Below are 10,422 nucleotides of genomic sequence, written 5' to 3'. Positions count from 1 at the left end.
TCTGAATCCCGTGAGAACTCAAGGGGAACTCAGGCAGCAGGATACGCCCTATTCCCAGCAGGAATAATCTTAAACCTTAAACCTGGAACCTAAACTGGGAACGCCCTAAACACGATTATCTTAAACCAGGAACACCCTAATCCGCCTTGGTCCTTGAGCAAGGTCACCTACATTCAATGTCACTGCAACATGGGGTACGCTGGCAAGGAAATTGTCATACCTACTTGGCTAATGGCTCCCAGCAAGGTTAGACTATATTTATGAATACTATTAAATAATTCTTCCTATTATTTGAAACAAAATTAAAGTGGTAAGAATAAATGCAACAGCTGTAACACATACCACTTATGTTATTATAAAGGCAGTGTAATGTTTTATGAAATGGACCATGGTGAAGACAAGCTTTTATCAAGCCAAAAATGGTGGTTTTTCATCAGTATGTGGAGAGAACAGAGTGACTGGTGTTACGAAAGAAATGCTGGAAGAAAAAGGTCATCTTATCTCTAATACACTTGATTTTTTTTCCCTCTAAAGATATTTCAGTTAGGAAATCTATTTGCCAGGAAAAATAAAGCTGAGTAAGCCATTAGGACATGCATTTCCTGCTCACTTACAACCACATGAATAAGCCATGCTTACTGATCATGAAACAGATCAGAAGAATAGTATATAGCTGCCTTTAGGCTAATCTTAAAAATAATTATGACACCTTTCAAGAAATTAGTATTCTTGGTATTCTTGATGTCTGCTTAGCATATACTTAGTGTCTGGAATTTGTGCAAGATTTCTTTCTCCAGTTTTCCATTTCTGACTCAGTATATTTCTCTGCTAGATTTGATGCACTTTGAAGCAGTATTTGTGGCCTGAATTAGAGTTCCTGGATTAAAGAAAAACATAGCATCCTCTACTAGTCTTTTATAATATGTTTCACTATAATTGCAAAACAAGACACTGGCATCCTGTTTGCCTTTGTGGAATATTTTTACAGCATTCTAAAAAGTGTTTGCCTTACAGAGCTGATACAGTGAATTTATTTAAAAAATTATATCCACAGAGTATCTCCCTGTCCCCTTAAAAAAAAGCTAAAATTAAAAACCTACTTGAATTTCAAGTAGAAATTTTAAATTAATTTAATAATGTGGTATAATGTTACATCTTCCCCAAAAAATCAAAGAAACCTTCTATATTTAATCCCTTAAGAGGATTTTTAGGAAGCTGTGTCTTTTTAATGAAAACAAAGTGTTACTTCACCATGATAAAGACCCTGAAGAAACCTGAAAAGTAAGGGAACTCCTAGTCTAAATGAAACCATTGAAGCAGGGCTATGAATGTGCCTTTGGCAGAGATTTATAACACCCACTTAAAATGCTGTGCTGGTAGGAAATAAGAAAGACAGGACAAAAAAATGCCCCCTGAAAGTCAGGAAACCATTGAGAAAGCAGTGAAAATCTTAGTGATAAAGTGCTACAAATCACAAATAATGTATCTTTGACTATTTGACAGGCTACACAATGCACATTAGTTGTACAAATTCAGTATAGAAAAGAATCAATTGCTTAAAACTACTAGAAAATCATTTATTTGTGCCTAATTCCTGATGTAGTATCACTTACAGGACATAAGATCTGCTTATAGTAATTTTCATAACAACACCCTATCTTACAAGTTTAATTATGAATAGAGACTTGAGTGCATTTTATGTGTGAGTAAAGATTGTTTTTTTGTCCTTTGACAAGAGCAAAGAAAAAAAAAGAAATCAATGATGATGAGAATTTCAGTATTTACATGAAGAAAATGAGAACTGATATGTCCTCAGTAAAAAATATATGACAGGCAACATCCCAGACCTCACAATTTGTTTAAGATATTGCTGCAATTTTCATATGAAAAAAGCACAAATATCATCATGTGTAACTACATGTATTTTATGCATGTATATGTGTGTATGAATGTACATTTTTATAGCTATTGTAGGTTTTCTATTGCGTGATACTTAGATCTTTAGGAATTTGATTATACAATCCTTACATAAGAGAAAAAAAAAAACTCATATAGAAATCAAGTAGAGTACCCCTTTGGCATTTCCATGAGGAAGTATTATCAGAATGAGCTTAGAATTTATAGACTGAGTGGGACCGAGCCATAGGACTGTTAGAGATAAATCTTGAAAAGCTGTCATTTCTTCATGGTGAAATCTGAGGAATTCTCATTAATGTGGACTAAATGAATAGCCAGGGATGGCTCACCAGGAAAGATCATTTAATTTTCTACAGATGAAAATATAAGGGATTCAGATTCATTTCCACTGCTTTCAAGTATTGCCTTAGGTACAGGTCTCTGGTTCAAATACCTAAGCACTGAGATGTGTCACTGACCACATTTAGTCTTCAGTGCCATGGCCCAGATTCCTGATCCTTTGGCCTGCTTCCTGGAATTCATTCTTCACCTACTTATATGGAAGGCACCCTCCCTCTGTTTGTTTCCTCCTGTTCTTTCTCTCCTTGGTGCCTATTGTGTGATCACTGACCTATTTAATAGGTGGTGCAAATTGATCCTTGGTTTTACCTGAACTTTGAATTCTGGCTTTCTCTACATATAGTCTAGTACAATATGCTTCTCTATATTCTTTTTTCTCCTTATCTTGTCTGTCTAGGTCAAGGTCATATCTACCAAGTGTGCAAATTCATTCATGTCCCTTTTTTTCATACATTTGAAGAATTTCAAGTTAGACCACATCAAACTTTTTGTCAAGTAAAATGACTTTCCCCCAAACCGCTATCACTTGCTTTTCTATAGCATGTTTTTCTTCCATGTTCACTTATGAATCATCCAAGAAGAAATTTCTTCAGTGAGATGAATTTCACATTTCTGTATTTTTCTTCAGTGAGATGAATTTCACATTTCTGTATTTCTCAGCATATATTCTTTTTTTTAACGTCCCCACACTCCTCACACACACAACCAGAAAGTGATGTCACTATCATACCTGATGACTCCCCAAAAGAGAGGAAACACTAAGTATGTATCAGGAACTCTGGGAAACCTTGTGTTTTGAAAAAGTCTCGCCCAATCCAAATATTCTTAAATACCACCATGCAGAAGAGGGTACGATCATTCAAATGAAAAATATCACTCTTTAATTGATACAAATATACTAGAAAAAAAAAACTTGTCTCACTATGATTTTCTACTATTGCAATTATTTTTCATTTGATGCCATTCACAAAAAAATACTAAGGTATTCATCTTTTACAAACCCAATGCAATTGGGCATTTTTAGATTTTTTGGTTTGTTTGTTTTAAACCATACTTCATCTTTCAGCAAAAGTATGTGTGCACGCCCATGTGTGTGTATGTTCATGCACAGTCTGCAAAAAATTTAAATACAGTAAAGCAGAAGAAAGTGGGTCTATGTTTTTAGGACTACCACCAAGAATTAGGATTGCTGCAAGTTACAAAAGGCTGCTTGAGAGTTTAGGAGGAGTTGGGGTGAGGCTTTCTGACATGAGAGTTTGACAGGCAGCTAGCTAATTCCTAAATGGGCCTCTTATATTTCTCCCAACGTGCCTGTTTTAAATGCTAACTCATTCCACTTTTTTCACTGATGGTTCAGAATGGCACTGAACGTAAAATCCATCTTAGCTGTGTGAATGCTTTTCTCTTCTTATGTTAAGAGAGCTGGTTTGGAAAATGACAACATGAGTCACCTAAGAAATAACAGCAGGGGCATCAGCAAGGAAACTTTAAAATGTGCTCAAAAGCCACAGAACGTGAGACTAAACACGATCAGTACAAACCAAGACTGAACACAATCAATAAATGACCCTGGTCTAGGGACAGTTTTGGGAAATGGATCTGCATGGAATGTTAACGTGCTGATGCACAAGGGCAGCATATGTGCTATGAGGTAATTCAAAATGTAACTTAGCCCCCGAAGAAGACAGAAAGCTTATTTATATTAGTAAAGCCTGGGCTCCATATGTCTCCGTCAATTGTGCATTCCAAATATTTACCTCAGTTTCATGAGAATTTCTCAAGGGAATAAAATGAATATGAGTAACACCCTTTGAAGCTTCTCTGGATATATTAGCTACTACCTTTTCCTTACTGAGATAACAGTGTTCGATCCCATGACCTGGCCGATGTCCCGCAGGGGAGACCTTCCCAGATGAATTCTTCAGACTTCAAGCTGGATGACTGATTAAATTATTGTGTGATTTTTTTTTCCTTCCTCAAAGCTTGTGTCTTTTGTTTCTATAGCTTCTTGTTTTCACACAATATTTCTCTCCTTGAATTTCTTTTACTGAAGATAAATGCATGTATATCTGTATCTGTACAGATATATACAGACATCTATATCTCTATATGTGTGTGTGTGTGTGTGTGTGTTTGTGTAAACACACACACAACACATTTCCTCTCCCCATAATTCATATGTTGAAATCCTAATCCCCACTCTCTCAGAATGTGACTCTTAAGAGATATGGGAAGACCAAGGTAATTAAAAATGAGTTCATTAGTATGACAGTGATCCTTTATGATTGATGTCTTAAGAGAAATTTTATACAGAGGAAGGTACAGAAGGAGGATCATGTGGAGACACAGGGAGAAAATGGTCATCCACCTGCCACGGAGGGAGTTTTTTTAAGAATCAAGCCATGACACCTTAATCTTGGACCTCTCTAGAGTTTCTCCAGAACTGTGTGAAAATAGGGCACCTGGTCTGTGGTACTTTCTTGTGGCAACCCTAGAAAACTTACATAACAAAAATTGCACACAACCACAAAAACATGCTCTAGATAATCAATTTGTGGTTCAGTTTAAAAAATCAAATGACATTATTTCAATAGTATAAAACACAAGGGAAAAATCATGTATTTGGGTTCAAGTTTGGAATACAAATAAAAATAGTCATCGAGAAGAATTAGAGAAAATGGTGGTGAACATGGAGAGGCCCCACTATGTGGGATTTATTGATTAGAGCGGGGATCTGAAGCGGTGGAGTGAAAGCTTTATTATGTCCCTTATCCTTGCCCTTAACAGTGATTGAGTACTTCTCAACAGTCATCAAAATAACAAGTATCTACACCACAGTACTAGGAGTAAGAAATTCTGCTAGGACTATAGGTTTTACTGCAAATGACTACTTTCTGTCCTCCAGTAGCTTACTGTGACACTTCAGCACATATCCCACCCCCAATACACAGAGTAATGAAAAGCAGTTATGAGAGACTACATTATAAGTGAAGGAAACCATAGAAAGCCCTTTGAGGGACTTACAGGTTATGGAACAGCTGAGAACAGCTGACTGTGAGAATGGAAATGAATGAAAACAAGTGATAAAAAGAATAAAGTACCCACTAGGCTAGGATGTGAGCCACGGATAGGACCAAAGTTGACCAAGAGATGAACAGATGATTTCTAAAATAAATAAATAAATATTTAATTACATATTATAAAAATATATACATTTTAAGTTATTTTAAAACGATTTATGGTTTAGGTCAATCTCTGGAGGGAATACTCTATCTATGGGATGATAGGATGGAGAAATACTAGTAAGAGAGGCAAAAAGGGAGGAATCAAGATGCTTAGAGGAGATGCAGTGGACAGAATCTGCAGGTGTAGGAGAATCAGGGCATATTAATCATAGAGAACATCGCAGGAATGAGATGACCATTTGTGTCCTTAAACAATATCAGTTCACTATAAAAATATAAGCTTTACTGCAAAATTATTAAAAATGAGGAAGATTTATATGAAGGTCAAAAAAGGAAAAAAACAACTAAATCTGAAGTTTAGATTTTCTAGAAAGGAAAAAAAAAATGGAAGAGGAACCAGTATGAGAAAAAATGGTTTTATGACTTTTTTTAAATCATCATGGAGAGTTCCTAAGACCTCAGAGGGGCTGTGAGGAGGTTATGATATTCTGCTACAGAATTGAGACTTCCAGGGCCATGCAGGAAGCTACTGAAGAATCTAATGAAAGGTCAGGAGCACTCATACTATGTTTTCTAGAGGAAGAGTGATAAAACTCATTCTTAAATATTTAGAGGTCCAAGGGCTTTCTTTTCTTTTTCCTTTACACCTTGATCAATTGTTAAGATCTGCCAATTTTGGATTCCAGGCAAATAACTTGCTGCTTGTTCATCTTCCCTAGTCTTTATTGGAAAAGAACACTAAAGCTACAAACCACATTTTTCTTCTGTAAGGAAAAAAAAAAAAACAAAAACAAAACAAAATCAGTTGAGGATTGTTTCTATCCAGAGAGGAACTGAATTGTTATAATTTCTGCTCATTAAAGTTATACTTTATTCCTCCTTTTATTGTCTAATTAGGACCCAATCAAGATTTATATTTTACTCTTCAGTGAGAAATAAGACATTTCTGAAAATAGGACTGGGTTTTGACTTTCTGTCCCTAGCCATTCCTGTTATACACAAATGTTATATATAAATTATTGGTGTTGACATAAAGACTGGAAATTATTTAGACAAGGCTTTTGCTGAATTTAAGAATCCATGCCCAACTATCCTTACACAAAGGTCATTAGTTATTTCCTTGAGTGCTTTTAGGGACAGGGCTTATATTTAAGGCCTCTCCAAGTTCACCACCATTTTCTCTAATTCTTCTTGATGACTATTTTTGTTTGTATTCCAAACTTGAACCCAAATATATGATTTTTCTCTTATAATTTATACTATTGAAATAATGTTATTCGATTTTTTAAACTGAACCACAATTTTTTTATCTAGAGCATGTTGTGTGCAATTTTTATTATGTAAGTTTTCTAGGGTTGCCACAAGAAAGTACCACAGACACAGATGCCCTATTTTCACACAGTTCTGGAGCACAGGATTATATTTCTTATGGTCAATCTCAAAAGTTTGACCATAAGAAATATAAGCCTGTTCACTAAAGTTGTAAGTTATTTTTCTGATTCTGGCTGCATATTACAAAGCAGAGAGTGTAAGATATTGAAAGTAATGTGTCAAGACATAAAAAAAAATGGCTTATTGTTATGTAGAAAAAAAATTGTATCTTTCTTATTAACAGAAAGCAGTTCTAAGAAAAGGTGAACTGCAAATGTGTTCAAGAATCAAAAGAGAACATGAGACATTTGGAACAGGGGCAAGTGTTTGTAAACAATGTGGGATGTCTGAATAATTACCACTTAGCTGAAGCAGCACCCTCCTTCTGATTAGTGGGTTCTGCTGCTTTTCAGGCTTTGCTGACTGTTTGGGAGGCAGAAAGAGGAAGGGGGAGGCAAAGAAGTAGGGGAAGAGAGGGAACAAAAGTTCACCTGTTTCCTGTACCATCTCACCCTCCCTCTTCTTTCTCACATTAGGTTTACTTTGCTTCACTGAACTGTTTCACTGCAAGGCAAACCTTAATTGAAACAGTACAACTGGTTAAATATCTCTTCTCACATCTTCCTGGGATTTTATGTGAAATGTTTCCCATAGACTTGGGTATGATCAAGGAGACTCTGGAGTAGCTGAGGCTAATCCTTAATCAGACACTTCTCAGTGTCAGAAAGGGAACCAGAATGACCAGCTTCAGGCCACCAAAGCATTGCCAGATGTGCCAGCACATCCCATAGCTAGGCTCCATCCTTGAGTCTCTCAGTGTTTAACTTCTGTTTCCTTCCTTTCTTCTGGTTCTAACATATTTAGCTCAAAGGAAAATTGTGCAATTTTACACTATTTTCTTTCTATAGAGTTTATTATGATTAAAATAAATGCTCTTCATTTAACTTGAAGTAAAATTAGAAATATATAGACTCTACATTTTGAAAAAGGCTCTTTACTAAAGTGCACAATTTGGAGTGAATCTCTAAGAATAGTTTTTATTTCATAACAGAAACAAATGTTAATTTTATAAAATTTATTTTTCAAGCAGTATATCTTATTTTGCTTACCTTGTTGAGGATATAAAAAATGAAGTATAATTATTGGCTAGTGGTAGGCTCATGAGGTACCATATGATGAGATTTAATGTTCCGCATGAGCATCTCTCATGATGATACAAAATCAGTTGAATTTTAAGTGGGGCCTTCACTGCTTTCGGAGAGGATATTTTTTGAATGAATAAAAACTTAGCTGAATTTTTTTTTAATCCTAAGGATTTGTTGTTGTTGTTTTTGTTGTTGTTGTCGTCATCCCTTGAGTGCTGGAAGGCATAATTTTCCTAGTTTCCCTTAAGACAGGTGGAAATGGTGGGCAACCAGGTCTTCACTCTCATCCCTGCAGGCCTGGGGAAGTCACTTGAATTGTGGGAAAATGCATGCTTCAGGAAGGACATATTTCACAATTGCTGCATTCATGAGAAGTTATGCATAAAACTTCTTCAAAAGGATCTTGGGGCCAACATATTTTTTCTACATAGTAAAACATCATGCACCAAGCACATCAGACTTTACTTTCACCTTCTGCTGTTGGCCTAAGAATGGAGAATACAGCTTCTAGGGAGAAAGTAGAAAACAGGTTTAGAAGTTAATTATTTACTTCCATGATAAATAATCGATTTTGGTGAGATTGAGGGATTTTTCACATTTTTTTTGAAAACCAGTTTGGCAATACAGATAAACAAGCTTCAGAAAAATTTAGTCTTTGAACTCACAATCCCATAGAATCTAGCCTAAGGAAATAATTAGAGGTAATCAAAGGCACATACAAAGTTGTTCCTCAGAACATTATTTATGAAATTAAAAAGTATTGGAAACAAGCTAAATGCTTAGAAATAGGACAAGAGCTAAATAAATTTGCAAGATGAAACACTGCAACAATTAAAATATACTTAAAAATTTTATGGTACTGAAAAATCTTTGCTATAACACCAAAAAAGGAAGGAATCCTACAAAATATTTATTTCAAGTGGTAGCTTTATTGGTGATATTACCTGATTCATGCAATTCTTTACTTTTTAATCCAAATTTATTACCATGAACATTACTGTTTTTTTAAAAAATAAATCATATATAAATTTATATTTATGTGTATAAAATCTAGCTAACTGAAAAATTCCTAGACAAGGATATATCAAATGGTCAGTGGTAAGACAGCATGATTATTGACTTTTATTTATACTTTAGTTGTATTATCTTACAATGTGTCTAACACTTTCATGACCAGCTATGATATAAAGTTATGAGAGAATCAGGATTCAACATTTGGTTTACAGCATTATCTGAGATTTGTAGTAGGTCAATGTATGCATATATAACTATATCAAAGAAAAGAAATTTGTTAGGATAAAAATGAAGAATACAATCTGAGAATTTTTAAGAAGTTTATATATGACATTTTCAAACACGTTGTTAGCTGAGATAGAGAGATTCTTCCAAGGGCATGTGAGTTCCGAGTATTCTCATGTATATAATGACAACTAGAGTCACCAGCTCAGTTCTGGTCTCAACCACAGCTAGATACTCAGGGCCAAATATGAGTGTATTCCCTTGATTTGTCATAGTTCTCTAAAACTTAAACCAGCTTCTTAAACAACTGCTATTTTTTTGGCATCTTATAGGCAAATGTACAGATTTTGGAAAGTCAGAATTATTTTGAAATGAGATTCTGTAGAGTAGTTATTTATTTATTTGTGTACTATATCTTTGTGTAAAAGTAAAGAAAGGAATCAGTCTAACAGTAAGCATCAGATTTATTGCTAAGTAAGGAAATTTTAGATGATTCAAAGTAAAACAGATATAGAAAATCATCATGCATAGTTTCCCCCCAAAGCAAACACTATAGCTATGTTTTTTGTTGTTGTTATTGTTGTTGAAGGTACAAAAGTTTAAAAAAGGTAAGGGTGAGAGGAAACAGAAGAGAACAGTGGGTTTTAACCTTGCTGCACGTCAAAATCACCTGGGAAGCTGTAAAAATTCCAGTGCCCAGACTGCAACCCAGTCCATGGAAAACAGTCCCTGAGAGTATTATTCAGCACCGGTATTTCTATTCCCCATGTGATTTCAAATTGCAGCTAAGACTGAAAAATCACCATTCAAGAAGTTTAGATGAATATATTTTAATTCTTTGGTCATCCGTTTTTTGCTTTAATAGTCTCCAAATAAGTACTTAAGTTTTTTTCTCTCTTTATAATCCATTGGTTCCCTTTATCATTTACTACAAAAAAAAAAAAATTACTGGGTACTTTTACTGTCATTTTTGCTTTCATCTCTTCTTTCCCACGTATTGCCAGGACGATTTTTAAATAATCTTTCACATGTGGTATGTGAAGCTTGATTATTGAGAAATATTCCTGTTAACTGCACAAAGACACTTGTCAGTGATTGAGCTCAAGCTATTATGGTCAATATATGCTTCAAGGGGGCTGGGAATATAGTTCAGTTGGTAGAGTGCTTGTCTAGCATGCACAGGCCCTGACCCTGGGTTGAATCCCCAGCACTACCCCCCCCCCCAA

The 10,422-nt window shown here is 35.1% G+C and overlaps 1 protein-coding gene across 3 annotated transcripts in view; it reads right to left on the bottom strand.

Annotated features, from left to right (window-relative positions):
- The window catches only part of Kcnd2 (potassium voltage-gated channel subfamily D member 2), a 445,925-nt gene that overhangs the window by 146,539 nt on the left and 288,964 nt on the right, over window positions 1–10,422 (bottom strand). The gene's annotated exons all lie outside the window — the stretch shown is intronic.

The sequence above is a fragment of the Marmota marmota genome, unplaced genomic scaffold, assembly GCF_001458135.2.
Source record: "Marmota marmota marmota unplaced genomic scaffold, marMar, whole genome shotgun sequence".
Taxonomy (NCBI): Eukaryota; Metazoa; Chordata; class Mammalia; order Rodentia; family Sciuridae; genus Marmota; species Marmota marmota.
The sequence above is the reverse complement of the archived record's forward strand: the minus strand, read 5'-3'. Positions and strand labels throughout refer to the sequence as shown.